The sequence below is a fragment of the Phoxinus phoxinus genome, assembly GCF_949152265.1.
Source record: "Phoxinus phoxinus genome assembly, chromosome: 7".
Lineage (NCBI taxonomy): Eukaryota > Metazoa > Chordata > Actinopteri > Cypriniformes > Leuciscidae > Phoxinus > Phoxinus phoxinus.
Window position 1 is genome coordinate 33009646 of NC_136882.1, and position 15344 is coordinate 33024989.

Here is a 15344-nt window from a genome sequence, read left to right on the forward strand (position 1 = left end):
CATCGGTTGTTCTATTGTAACAGTAATTATTTAATATGTTTTTGGTGATTATTCACTGATATGTTGGAGTTTGTTGCTAAGAATGACAGTAAACTGGCTTTATGACAGTCTTAACTGCACTAACTTTACTGCTGTTGCTTATAGGCTCTCTTTTTTACAAGGAAACAAGAAAAGAATTTATATCCCATTTGTCTCGGGTTGCAGATGACAGATTTAAACAAGTAGTAAAACAAGAAGGGGAGACAATGGTGAAAGAGAAACTTTTGGTAAAAAAAAACAAAAAACTCATTTTCTTCTGCTCTGAAGGAGTTTAAATTCATTGTTGCTCGTTCTTTATTGCCTCAGTATTCAAAACTAGACAATGGGATCAGCTAAACTTTCTCTTTGCTGGTCAGGAATCTTTTACAGTTCCACTGACTTGTGCAGTTGTTAAAGATGCTCAAAAATTCTGAACACATGGGCATTGCTGTGAATTACTTCATTAACACTTACATTTACATGAAAGATGAACAAGATCTTGCATGTGGTTTGACTAAATGGCAGGTTTTGCTCTGTTTTTAGTTTTATTTCAAATTCAATAAAATTGTATGGCGTGCCATAAGTAAAAGAGGACTGTCATCTAGTATAATTTATACTGCTCAAGGTCATCAGTGGGTATTCGATTAAGTTTCCTCACAATGTGAGGAGCAATAGTTAACGTGAGAAATTATGACTGAAAGTTGACTGGTCACAACTGACAATGAACAGTAAATATACTAATCCAAGAAAGAAAGAATATTGAAAGCTCTGCCTGACAGATATCACTGATGTAGGTGTCCTGAGGAATCACACATGTTACCTGTAGCTGACACCTCTACTCTGTATAGAAAAAGAGTCAGGTCCAGTGCATTGCATCAGAAAATGCTCCCTGCGTGTTCAGATTGGCTGACGTCAGGTTGGCTGACATGTCTTCGGAGGGCAGGCTTTTACTGAGAGGGCGTGTGGGATTGGGGTTGGGTGGTCTAATTCTAGAGGAAGTAAGCGAAACAGCTGAAATGGCTCACAAACATCAATCTATCTACGTTCAATCGTTCTGTCAATCTTTCTATCTATCTATCTATCTATCTATCTATCTATCTATCTATCTATCTATCTATCTATCTGTCTGTCTGTCTGTCTGTCTGTCTGTCTGTCTGTCTGTCTGTCTGTCTGTCATCCATCCATCCATCCATCCATCCATCCATCCATCCATCCATCCATCCATCCATCCATCCATCCATCCATCCATCCATCCATCCATCCATCCATCCATCCATCCATCCATCCATCCATCCATAAACAGAATTTCAACAGTTTTGTCCAATTTTCCATCAATTTCTTTGCAGCAGAGATTTGTATCAGGCCTATAATGGATATAGATGTATATGCTATGTAGATTCAGTGTGTTGTTTTTATCAATTAACTATTATTTAAGCAGATAGTCATTTTCTAAAATACATTTTAGAAACAAAATATGTTTTCACTACTGATTCTTCTCCTTTCCACTCCCTCTTTTCATCTGAAACCTAGAAGAAGAAGAAGTTGTATTTATACAGCGCCTTTCCATAGGTCAAGGTCGCTTTACATTGTACATTTAGTCACCCACACATACATTACAGTCACAGAGGATACATATATCCTATCACATTAAAATTCATATTATAAAATTCATATTATATGTTTTTAACTGGGTCTTGAAAGTAGCCACAGATGAGGTATTACGTAGTGTAAGAGGTAGCGAATTCCATAATTGAGGAGCATTAATACTAAATGACCTTCCACCTACAGTAGACAACCGGAAACGAGGGATGGACAATAAACCAAGTTCAGCTGATCTAATGGACCGGGCAGGGTGGTAAGGGTAGAGTAGGTCAGACAGATATTGGGGAGCAAGACCATTTAATTCAAGACCAAGAAATAAGGCATTGCAATAGTGCAGGCGGGATGTGATTAATGCATGAATTAAGGTTTTAGCATCAGCTAAAGTGAGAGAAGATAGTAGACGAGTAATATTACGAAGATGGAAAAAAAGAGTTTGGCTATTGGCATTTAAACTAGTCATGTTGCCAAACTAAGCTCCTAGTTAGCTAGCATATTCATGAAGACATTTATTCTAAATGTGAACTGGTGTGTATGTGATGAAAATCCAATTTAAAGTTGTTGTGTGTTTTTTTTTTTTTGGGGGGGGGGGGGATTTTAAATGAGACAAATGCTGAACATGAAAATATTTCACACCTTTTAGGAGTATATCCAACTACTAAATATGAGATTATCTCGCATAAGGTGAACCAGAAGACTTAAAGTATTCAAAATAATGCTTGACTAATGCTGTATTTGAATCCTCCTCAGTTTTTACAAACTTCTAAGGGAAGAGGGAGGAAACAGCTGTGAGCCATGTTCTTCGAGCGCTTGATTTACTCTCCATCTCCAATGCTTGTACAGCACAGAGGAGCAGAGGTGAGGAGGGGGTGGGCTGAGTCGCAAAACAGCTCTGCGTGTGAAGCCCAGCCCAATGGAGTGGCCAATAGCCCTTCCAAACCTCTGCAATATTGCTTGCAAGAAGCAATACTCTCACGCCAAGGACAGGAATGGGAGGCTGTTCTTTTTTCTTCACACTGTTACAATAGGCAGCCAAGTATTGGGTCATAACAAAATGTAGCACAGAGGAAGCTAAAAGCTGTAGGGGCAGACACTGCAATGAGTTACAGTGCTTAAGTTTCCTTGCTCGCTTGTGCTCATGTCTGGCTGCTTTAGAAATGGCATGGAAGAAATCTGCTAAGTAGTCAAACTAAAAAAAGTTTGCTGCTTTGGGATGCGTGTCTGTAAAATGTACAGCAAGTGTGGTTGTCTTCTGTGTGGTTAAATATTTAGATCAACACAGTATTGTATAAAGTCATCACAAATATACACGTAAAAAATATACAACATAAAAAAAAGAGAAATTAATAGTTATATTTAGCAAGGATGCATTCAAGTGCTCAAATGTGACATGACTTTTGTACAAACAAATGTACAAACATAAAACTGTACAACTGTTTTTAACATTGATAATAATAATAAGAAATATTTATTGAGAATCAAATCAGCATAGAATGATTTCTAAAGGATCTTGGGATTTAAAAATCAAATAAATGCAATCTTGGTGAGCATACTTCTTTTGAACATATTAAAAAAAAAAAAAATCTTACTGACACCTCAAACTTTTGAATGCTATTATATACAATTACAATTGGAAAAATGCAACTTCTATTTCTGAAATCTGTAAGCATTGTCAGTTAAAAAAACAACAACTATATAGCAAAAATGAAAGTGTGTAAACTGCATTGAAAAATCTAAACTAAATATAGTAATATGTAATATGACAAGCAAATTGGCAATAGATATTGGAATGCTTACAACACGCACTTGTCTTTCCATTGGGCAGGTTTATCACCATAGATATAAAAAAAACTTATTGTTGAATGGATGAAGTGATAATCGTTTATAGGGAACAGTAACTTTGTTTGTTTATACATTTTAGCTAAATGCTTGACAGGGGAAGTGCTGAGTTTTCCATCATTTTTAACAATAATTGTTTCAAATGAATGATTGTGCATTTAAAAAAAAGGCTATAGTGTACAATGTCAATATGAATTAATTTACTGTATTGATTTTTCAAAGGTTTCTTATTTATTACAGATAATGTCCGGTCAGAATTTAGTTTTTTAACAGTGTGGTCTGAAAAAATGAAACTGAAATGTACAGTATTTAATATCTATTGAAAATTGTAGACTAATCTTTCGGACTTAGTAGGAGATGCATGCTTTACTGTGATGAAAGGCATTGAACATTGTGACAAATGCTGAACTCTTCATTGCACCACCCTCTCAAATACAATGACTGATTTATTCAAAGGAATGTCTCGTCTGGAGAATAGCCAGATACTGACTTGTACTGGCTTGTTTTTGTGTTCACTTTCCCCAAGTAAACAGATAGAATATAGAACCTCTGAATGCGATACTGGTGTTTTGTTATTTGAGGGAAAAGACAAGGCCTTGGCCACAGTAGCTCAAATTTATGGTAGAAGAAGAAAATATCATATTTATAGCTTTTTTTTAAATAATACACTTTTTGTTTGTTTCTGTACTCCAGAGACCAAACTAATTTTATGTTTGCTATCATCTTTGCAATTTTTTTTTTAAATCAAGAACAAAAAGCATATTTTGCATTATTCTGACAGCTGAGATTTCTTTCCAAGATCGTATTTTATGAAAAATAGAGAAAATTCTAAAGGGTTGTGGTTCTATTACAGAGACAAATTTTTCCACAAAAGCACAATGAGTTAAGTAAACTAAAGTCTTTGTTTTCATGCTTTTGAAATGTTGAATAAACTGAGATCTTGTGTGGTAGAGTAACTAGTTTGTGTCAGAAGGTGATTATCATCTATATTGACACACACACACACACACATATATATATATATATATACACAGACACATGTTTGCAAAACAAAAGACTTGAATGTACAAGCCCCTTCATTTGCCACGCACAATATTAAGTCCCACTGAGTGAGGAAATAAAATGTTGTTGCAGTCAGTCACAAAACACTATTTTCTAGATAACCATACTGTATAATAACTTTTTTTGTTGTTGTTCATGACATGCAAAGCTTCAAAATCCACCTAAACGCACAGTGACCCCAGGAATTACTTTTTAAAAATCCCCCTCACATCTATATACACTATATTCATTGTCATGACTTGCAGTTAGTATCAGTAGCTTAAACATTATGGTTTAGTTTAGGATGAATTTTGATGTCACTACAAACTCCAACATGTAAAGTATTTATCTCAATGTGTTTGCAGTTGCTGTAGGTTTCTTCATGATGTTTGATGGCCAGCATAATGTGTCTGGTGATCAGGGGTGCATTAACCCACGGGTCAACACTGGGGGGGGGGGAGCTTCACAAAAATGATATTTGTCAAATAATTATTTGTGTATATATAAGAGTTTGCAGCAGTGACAACAGCATTCTAAAAACAAACTCCCACACCCGTAAATTTTCAGGACAGGACTTTTTTTTTTTTTTTTTTTTATCTCAGGAGGTTTTAAAAATGGGGATGGAAAAACAGGAGTCGCAATATTAATAAGTAAAAAAAAGGGATGTTCTATATTCTCGCACTATTAGAGCAGTTTGCAATCACCAAATAGCCCACATTTATGCTAACTGATTGGTTTGATCTACTGCTGATGAATAATGAAGATTTGAATTGATGGTGTTTATTATCATGGAGCGGTAGCTTTCTTGTAAACTCACATTTCGGCCAGGAAAGTTTTGATGGCATTTTCTTTTCATATTACCTCCAGATAAAGCCTGTAATAATGTCGTTTTTATAAGCGCAGCGATTACTTGTTTATGTAATCTCTAACAGCTGTTCCATAAACGCCACCTACTGGCAAAGAGTGAATATGCATATTCACCTGTATTTGACCCATCTATACAGCATACACACAGTGTTGTAAGCAAAACTGGTGTAACGACAAGATAAATTTCGATTTAAACAATTGGCAGGAAGCTAAAAAATTTTTAGAAAACCAGGGGCCTCTGGTTATCTTGAAGCGCCCCTGCTGGTAATTGCATTGATTTATTGCAGTTAATGTGCAATGTTGGTAAGAGAGAGTCTGCTAGAAATGTAAATGCACATGAAATAAAATTACAAAACCTTGTAGAGACATACTGGTGGTGCTGTTTGATCATATTTAATCAAGGTTGTTTTGACCCACTGCAAACACTCACAGAGAATGGAAATAATTAGTACGGTTTAGATCTCCAAGGAAACAGCTGCCAAATACAGCTATAAACGAATTTTCCAGCCAGTGCTTTTACTCCAAAGATGTCTTCTTAGACTGCTGCCCCTACCTCTCAAATTATTTCCCAAAATCTGCGTTGTGAACATACAAGTGCATTTTCTTTCTATGTTTTAACCCTCTCCTTTCAAACAATTCTCCTTTACCATTTATGTACACAATCATTTTATCATGTTGTATATATAATTTGTTGTTTGATCAGACCAACCTGAAGCAACCACAACCCCTTAACCCATTCTGTTTTTTTTTCTCCTCTTTCTTTGCTCTGATGAGTTTTGCTGATTTTTACCAATCTGTACTATTGTCAGAGGAATTCTGCAACTCGAATATAAAGACTTCTTTCTGGTTGAATCCTCCCACATACTATGTTCTAGCCGGCACTAACTATTTCTGCACATGGTGGAGATCCCCAGTGTGAATCCCTCGATGTCAAATCGTGGGCCATGTTTTCCTGATATATCTTTACTAGATACATCTGTATCCAATCAAAGCACAAATAAGTTTGTAGTTTCAGTGCAAGTATAGAATTTTTGATGAGAGAAGAAATTTCATGGCCATGGTCTCATTAAAAAATAACTGATAACTTTTGATTCTTTGAACTGCAGTCCACCAGGTCTCCTGGGACAGTTTGTTTCCAGAAACATGTTGCCACCACATGTAAGGAAGATCCTGTTATATATGGTTGTCCATATTTTCCATGCATGAACATTTTGCAAGGCATGTGAGGAAGTTTCCACATTCATATAATGGTCTTTAACGTCAACAGTTCCTCAGTTTCTTCTTGAACATCAGTGAAATTTCTTCTTTTGAACAAGAGGTTTTATTTGTCCAATGCAGAAACTCCATCAACTACAAGCGCTTACTATAACTAATAGAAACTGTTTAAAACTAGTAAACTGTTCAAACTATAACTAATAGAAAGCAAAGACATTATAAACAATATGAAATGGGTGTATTTTCAGAGTCACCAAAAAAAAAAGTGTTTTGGCTAATACAGAAGTTTGAGAATAAGCTTTTTAAATGTAGGCCTATAGCATATCCTGCTGTGACCATTATCAGTGCTCCGAATTCATCACATCACATCACATTTGCGGACATGTGAGTTACGCATGGAAATATGATTGAATGAACAAACCCACAAACCAAGAAATACTATTGCACAAGTTATGAGAAGTAATGTGAATTGAGGCGAATGCAAATGTTTTTAGATAGAACGCAGTGAAGTTTGAATTCATTGTCCCTCTGTGCTTCCACACAACGCGCTCGGACAATCTCGTGTTTAAATGTAAATTAATTGCTTCTGCCTTCAGTTAAAAAATTTCAGATGCATTGTCGAATCTTCCCACATAAAACGTTTTCAAGTTCATACCTGTGAAAGGACATATTAAACATAGACACAAATACAGTAACATAATAATACAAAATTATTTATTTAGATGTTTGCTTAACCAAAAGCTGTAGCCTATATCAGCATTGACCATTTTGCTATAGTTATTCCCTCCATTTTCTTTTGCCCTTCAGCCATGTTTTGGTGATGACTACCTCCAAAACACATTACCACTGCACTAAAACATGTGGGTCTTATCTATCAAAATGTGTCTACAATGGTAAAAATAAGCTTAAAAGTTAATGGGAAAGTTGCTGCTTACTGTAAAGCTCAAGTCAGTCAGAAGCTACATGGTGTTGAATGAATATGATGTGTTTTTTTCTTTTTCATTTAGATCAATCTGATGGTAAAAGTGAGAACACTTTAGAATAAATTCAATAAAACATAAGGGACCCCTAGTTTTTTTTTATGTTAGATTCATGCAGTGTAAAGGAAAAATAGGGGGAGGATTATTTTGAGGTTTGTGCTCCTAACTCAGGAACCACAAATGAAATTGGTATTTCTTGGTCAGGGGAAATGATTTGCACCTACTGGAAAATGTTAGCAAATGCAAGATGGCTGGATGTATGACTCACTGCTGGGATATCTTGGGGGGAGGGTGGTGGTCGTCTACTTGAATGTGGGGCTGAGACATTTGTTTACTTTCCAGACAGTTTGGCTTGGAGGCTCCAAAAGGGGACTGCCGTGGAGAGCATGATTTTCCAGAGCTTTGTAAAACAGGGGAGGGCTGAGGTCAGAGGTGACGCTTCAAAATGTTTTCAGTATAGAAATACTCTTTGAGGAGATACGCAAATGAACAATATCCATATTCTCAATCTTCTCTTTTGCTTTCCAGCAGTTTTTATCTCAATCAATAATAGGTGCACAGAGTACAGGTGGTATTGGAAGTATACATGCTTTTCGAGATAGACAAAATAGTGTGTCACACACTTAAATGCTCACAGGAGTTATGACTAAGAGGTCAGTCTGAGAGCATAAACCACATTTTCTGAAACTGAGTTTGCTGCTTTGCTCATCTGAGCAAAGGCAATTTATGGCATCTCCATGTGGACCATCCAAAAGGGTCACCAATCTAATGCTTTAGTTAAAACTTGTTGTCTTGATTATGTTTATTTTACTTTATTTACTAAGGTTATGTAATATTATTTTTAAAGAACAAGGAATTTTAAAATGATAGAAGCTTGGCTTGGATTATTCTTTTTTTATGTGTCTGTCATATGTGAGACAAAAAGTTTTAAGCAATTCCTAGGCTAATTTTTTAAAACTGCATGATGACACTTGAACAAAATGTAAATAGCCTTGGTGGGTGAGATTCACATTTCAGGGTCATGCTAATGGACTTTTTTATTATTATTATTATTATAAAACTTCTAGTCATGCTGCTGATGTCATTTTTTATGTGAAAGACTTATACTAAGACTTATTATCAGTGTAAACCTCCAACAGTAGCCACGCCCCCTTACCCTCCCCCCACCACCCTCCATTACAGGAATGCGTGGTTAGATGGTCTCTAGCCTGTTCCATTGTGCGGGTGTGATTGATAACTTCAATGATGCTTAAAGTTAAAAAGCACACAAAACAATTAATAGCCTTATAGAGATTTCCAAGGGTCAACACCAGCATTTGCTAGCTATGTCTTAAGTATGTATTTGAAACAAAGGATTGTGATCTTTAAATACTAGATTATTGTGCAGTGTTGGTGATGTCAAGCTGATGTCACACTCTTGTTATTCGGATACCTCTTAAAATTGACGATTACATGCTTAAACATTGTACATGTCTTTGCAGAGAAAGTTGATTTGTTATAAAAATGTGTCCATATTAACTTCTTCCTGTGACTGATTGATGGCAGAACAAGGATAAAAGGCAGCCCCAAGCAAGTTTTCTTTCAAATAGCTGTTAGCTGAGTAATGACAGTCAAGCATAGCATAATTTTTTTTGGCCTGTTGTTAGCACATGTGTGTGTTGCTACTTGCAGCTCTGCATGTTATGTTCCCTCAATTCAGGATTAAATGCTTGGAACAATTAAGTGCCTAAATATTGTTCACTGCATATAAAATAATGCTCATTTGCATTGCTGCTTCTTGCTTTGTATGCTCCCTCAATAACCAAGCATTCGTGAGAGAAAAGTTGTTACTTAGCATATCAAGAAATTACATGTTTCAATGTGTGTGTGTTTATGGATCTAAGCCGCCATTTCTAATCCTGGGATCATGTATTGCTCTCCTCCTCCTCCTCCTCCTCCTCCAATAAAAAAAAACCCTTGGTTAGTAAAACCATTGCAAAATTGAAAAGACACATGTTTTTAGTTTCTCTCAAAACTGCCTGTGCTTGGCACAAGTTCATTTTCTCTACTAACAAAATCTGTTCAAAAACTCATATCCTCAACTCTTGTTCAGTGTTCACAAAATGTAACTGTTTTACATTCCATTCCTTTTTTAAGAATCTTGAAGCTTTCCATACAAAACAAACGAGAGTTTTCCGTTGCTTGAGAAGTATAGAGAGAAATGCAGATGTAAAGCAGTGACTCTTTCTGGGGGGTTGCTGTAAAGGGAGCTGGGGCTTTCGACTCGAGTGTAAAAGGGAAATGCTAAAGCCATGATGAATAGGATATGTATGACCTCAGTGCTCAGATCTGTTCTCCACATTGGCTACACGCTGCTTGCCTAATTGAACTGTTTTCTGGAAGAAGTGAGAACCAGCTGTAGCTGTTGTCTTGAGCTAATTGTTTAGCGTAGTATATATATATATATATTGTTTGCACCTGTTTGATGTGATTACCGCTTGTTTGGAATTAGTTTATCTAAAATGTTTTAATTCTGTTATAGGATTCTCATGACTTGACTTGCCTTCTTCCATGGAATGTTGCAGAATGTATTGTATGTAATTTGATTAGCTGTTTGCCATATCCATGATTTCTTTGGAAGGCTGGAAAAAATATTTCCAGCTTTAATAAGGACAGGCATTTTCAAATCATTTATTTTTTCACTCTCCAATTATATTTACCCATAACAAACAGGGATAATGAAAGAAGAGGCATGTTTGAATCACTGCAGAACAAAATGTTGTATTTATTCAGATCGTCTTATAGGCCATCTTCCCATGTAAACACGTCTGGTTGGGTGTTTATTCAGGGGTTCTTTCTGTTGCCATCCTCATAAAGTGCAGACCTGTCAAGTCTGAATGTGCAGACTTGATATACAGCTTACATGTGTAAAAATAAAACGCTTGTAAACTATCGAACACCTACATGTTGCGGTTGTTTATGGAAACAACAGGATGCAGGCAAATCTTGAACCCACGCTAACATTGTTTTAGAACTTTGGTGATGCAAACTAAATGTGCCAAAAAAGGAGAGATGTGCTTTAAGGCCAGAATAAACACAGCAAACATAGAGGACAGATGGAAATTGTAAAACCAGTTAATAGAAAAAGTTGAAAATGAATTTACAGCGCACTATCAATTCTGAAGAGACTGAATGGATTAAACATGTTCTCTTCAGTGTTGTGGTATTGCCATTTGCTGTTCAAGGGTGCTGCAATATGTGAACTCTTGAGATTGGAATTTGGCTTGACTTTATGCAGATGTTGTTTGTGCTGTTGCTGGATTTAAGTGATGTTGTTCCTCTGGCTACGCATGGTTAGTCTTCTCATCCCTAACTGCAACACTGTTCTGTTCCTATTGTTTCAGCACTGTATTTGTCTTTTGAGATAACACTAAAAATATTAGAAGTAACTGTCAGTTGGAAGTAGAGTTTTTTGGGAATTTTTCTTAACATTTTATTCTCTCTTGCCCAATCAACCTCTTTGCTTTCGATAATAATAAAAAAGGGTAACACTTTAGAATAATGGTCCTTCATTAATAAGTAACTATGCAGGACTAATTACTCAATTGTTACCTAGTCACTATGCAGGAACTACTACACTGTAAAAAACACAATTTGAAAAAAGTTTAAATGACTGATTTTGTTGTGTTGATTCAGCAAAAATTCACATTGTAAAAATCTTGTACAAAAAAAACGTAGTACTATTTCCCCTAGCTTTTTCTTGTTGACTCAACTTTTGTAAATAACAGTTATAAGAACTGAAAATAACCTGTCTGTGACACAACAACGTTGAGTCAACTTGACATTATTTGTTTTCTGGAGAGATGCAACTATTCTGTAACAAATCTTTTGTAGTTAAGCCAATTCAACATTGTTTGTCTATTTGAAACAGAAGTTCTTATTAAGAATAAGGTTCAGATTTAGATTTTTTATTGAAAATGTTTGGTCACCATTTTGGTGAAAGAAAGCCATGAGCAAAAATGTTCATCTGAAGAACAGCATCATAAAGTGGAGTAGTTCACTATTATTATTCCTGAAAAGTGATTATTTGTGAATAATGTATTTATTTACCAACAAAACTTTACTGCAACAGATCAGACATTCTGAATTTAGATTTTTTTTAACTACATTGTGGGATTTTGTTTTGTTTTAAGAACACACACACAGACATCAAGAATCAGCATATGAATCTCAACAATGGTGACATGCTTCATGCCGCAATGCATGCTGGGAGCCATTATTTTAATACTATGGTGGCTTCCAGCATGTATTGTGGCATGAAGCATGTCACCATTGTTGAGATTCATATGCTGATTCTTGATGTCTGTGTGTGTGTCAAAATAATTTTTTCCCAGAATTCAGAATGTCTAATCTGCTGCAAGAATGTTTTGCTGGTAAAATATGAATAAAAAAATAATAAATTTTGGTCAGAAATAAGATTAACGATTTATTCTAGTTTCTGAGGCTGAAATCTTGATCATCTTGGTTTCTTTTTTCTTAGCAACAAATTATGTGTTTTTTCTAAACACTGTTTCAAAGACCACAAACTCACACAAATATCCAAGAGTCAAACTGCCCAACCAAAGGAAACGCTCATCTCCAAAATGGTGTCCAGGTCACTATAGTGATCTGGACCAATATTTTATTTTTCACTTTAAAATAATGGTCCAGATCACTAGTAGTCCTTGAAGAGTGACACTAGAGTAATTAGTGAGGCAGTAACACAGAGGCAGTTTATGACCATGTTTTGAGTAAAAAAAAAAAGAACAATCTTCAAGTACCGGTACTACTAGTGATCTGGACCATTATTTTAAAGTTAAAAATATAATTTTCACTTTAAAATAATGGTCCAGAATCACTAGCAATTCCTAGTGACTTGGTAAAACTTGAGTTATTAGTGATGCATTTTATGACCACGTTGAGAGTAAATAAAGACAATTGCTAATTGATATTACTTACTGATTAGTTAAGCTTGTTTCCATATTAGTTAAAGGAGTAGTTCACTTTAAAATGAAAATTACCCCATGATTTACTCACCCTCAAGAAAGTATATGACTGTCTCTTTCAGACGAATACAATCGGAGTAAAATAATAAATGCCCTGGCTCTTCCAAGCTTTATAATGGCAGCGGATTGCAACCAACAGATTGAAGCTCAAAAAAGTGCATCCATCCATCATAAACGAACTCCACGCGGCTTTGGGGGGTTATTAAAGGCCTTCTGAAGCAAACCATTTATAACTTTATAAAGTAAAATAACTAGCTTCCGGCCAAAGGAACATACGGATTTTACTTAAAGGTAGGGTAGGTCAGAATTGTCTAAAAAAAACTTTTATTCAAATTTGTTTAAACTGTCTTTATATACCAATACATAATTAAAATGCAAGTACTCTGAAATAGAGAGTATAAAAAACTCTAGTGTGACTCTAGTGTATTTAATCTTCAATAAACACAGCTCATTAATTCCATTCACTCCCACCTAAAACTTGGGCAGCAGAGCCAGTAATAGCGGCGGTAGTCATGGCGACGGAGAGTGACAGTCGCGCAAGCCAATCACTTGTTTCGTCCCGGTAGGAATTAATGAGGTGTGTTTTTTGAAGATTAAATACACTATAGTCATTCAATTTTTATACTCTCTTTTTCAAAGTACTTACATTTTAAATATGTATTGGTATATAAAGACAGTTTAAGCCAATTAAAAAAAAAGTTATTTAGACAATTCTTACCTACCCAACCTTTAAGTGTAAAGCGCAACTTATGCAAGTAATGTGACGTACTGCTGATATTTACACGCTACGCCATGAGGCACTACGTTACTTCTGACGTCATAAGTTGCGCATTAGGCGCAAGTATAGACTACGTATGCCCGTTTGGCCGGAAGCTAGAATTTTACTTTGTAATGTGTTAATTATGTATATTTTTCTTACACAAACTCATCGATTTGCTCCAGAAATCGATGGTTTATTAACCCCCGAAGCCGCATGGAGTTATAAGCCATTATAAAGCTTGGAAGAGCCATGACATTTATTAATATAACTCCGATTGTAAGAAGAAAGAATGGCTTGAGGGTGAGAAAATCATGGGGTAATTTTCATTTTAAAGTGAACTACTCCTTTAATAGTACTAGCTGAAGTGTTAATTTAGTACTCATTAGTCCTGCAAAACTTCCTGCATAGTTACTTATTAATGACGGTCCATTATTCTAAAGTGTTACCTAAAAAGGTCTCTATAGACATGTTTTGCAGCAATAACACATTTTCAGTCTGACATTCCCAACGGAAGCTGGCCTTCTACTCTTTCTTTTTTTCCACAAATAGCCTTCCAAAGTGCGTATTTTAGTGCATAGACCCTTGTTGATTAGATAATCGTTATACTGTGATATTCTAAAATATTTAATAATTTATGCAAGATCTGCAATGTTTTAATATTATAGCTGACCAATTTGGAATGTAATAGTTTTGAGTGCATCTTTCTGTCCTTTTTCTTTATTAGAGTTTGAAAACTACCCCCGTTTTTTCATAAATAGGAGAGCGAGGGCAAGCATCAGATTTCATAAAGATCTTCATTTTCTCTTGATGCCGAGACTTTTTTGAGCTCATAATGCAGAGCACAATCACTGTTTCAATTTCAGACAAAGGGGCTTTGTTAAAATCCATGCAACTATAAAAGTAGTTTTATTGGCATTTTGTGGGATGATTTATAATCAGTTGAGGCACAAGTCAGACACCACGTTATACATTTATACACAGAATAAAATGTAAAGTAATGACGTGAACTCTTTTTTTTTAAAACGAAACAATAGAGCAAACTAAGCCATGGGAACTTGACATGGGTGAAGCACGCAGTGTATTGCAAAATGATTGTTGTGGAGAGAACTCTAAACAGGAGTCCTTCTGGTAGACCTGTAATCACCAGCCCTAAAGGCAACTGGACATCCATCCCATCCTAGCCAGTACTTATGACATCTGTCTGTCAAACTTTAACAATCAAAGACATAAAGATTACTAACAATGCCAGTGTTCAGATTTTTGAGTTCATGAGTTGTTGCCCTCCCTCAAAATTAGTTTGAACGCTTTGTCAAAACCGCTATGACTTGTCTGAAATTGTACAAGAGTAAAACAGTCACTGCATTTCAATGTCTTCCTCTTACCCCTCTCCCTCTAGTGTCTGGATCTGCTCTGAATCTTGGCACAGACATGGTTTAAATTACGTCACTTTTGGCATGTGGGGGAGTTGAGGGAGTCAGAGTTTTACATGAAAACCAAGTTTTAAGTCTGTGCTCAAAAATGTCAGTTCTCTGCATGAAAGGGTCTCATTTAATAGTTTCTTTGACCTCTGGTTATTTGGGAAATGCATGCGTAATTGTTACTGCTTACATTTTCTTAGCGTACAATAATTGTCTTTAAATCATAAAACAATGCAATTCTCCCCAACAAACAGATTTTTTCTTATCCCTCTCATCAATCAAACAATCAGGCCACTGTTTTTTTTTTCTTCTTCTCTTTTTTTACTGTTATAGTTAATTACAAGAAAACATATTTTTAAGCAGGTTCAAAGAAAGCCTTCAACCACTTTAAATAGTTGTGTTAGAGAGCCACCTAGTGTTTAGCAGGGTTTAACAGGATTTGAACGGTAAATTATTCAAGTGTGGGTCTCTGCAGGTCGGAGCAATGGGCATGCCGAAAGGTCATTACAATTGGTCGCGAAAACTGCCACAAATTCCACATAAAGGCTGGCAATAAGCTTAAACGCTATTGGCCTACAGATCA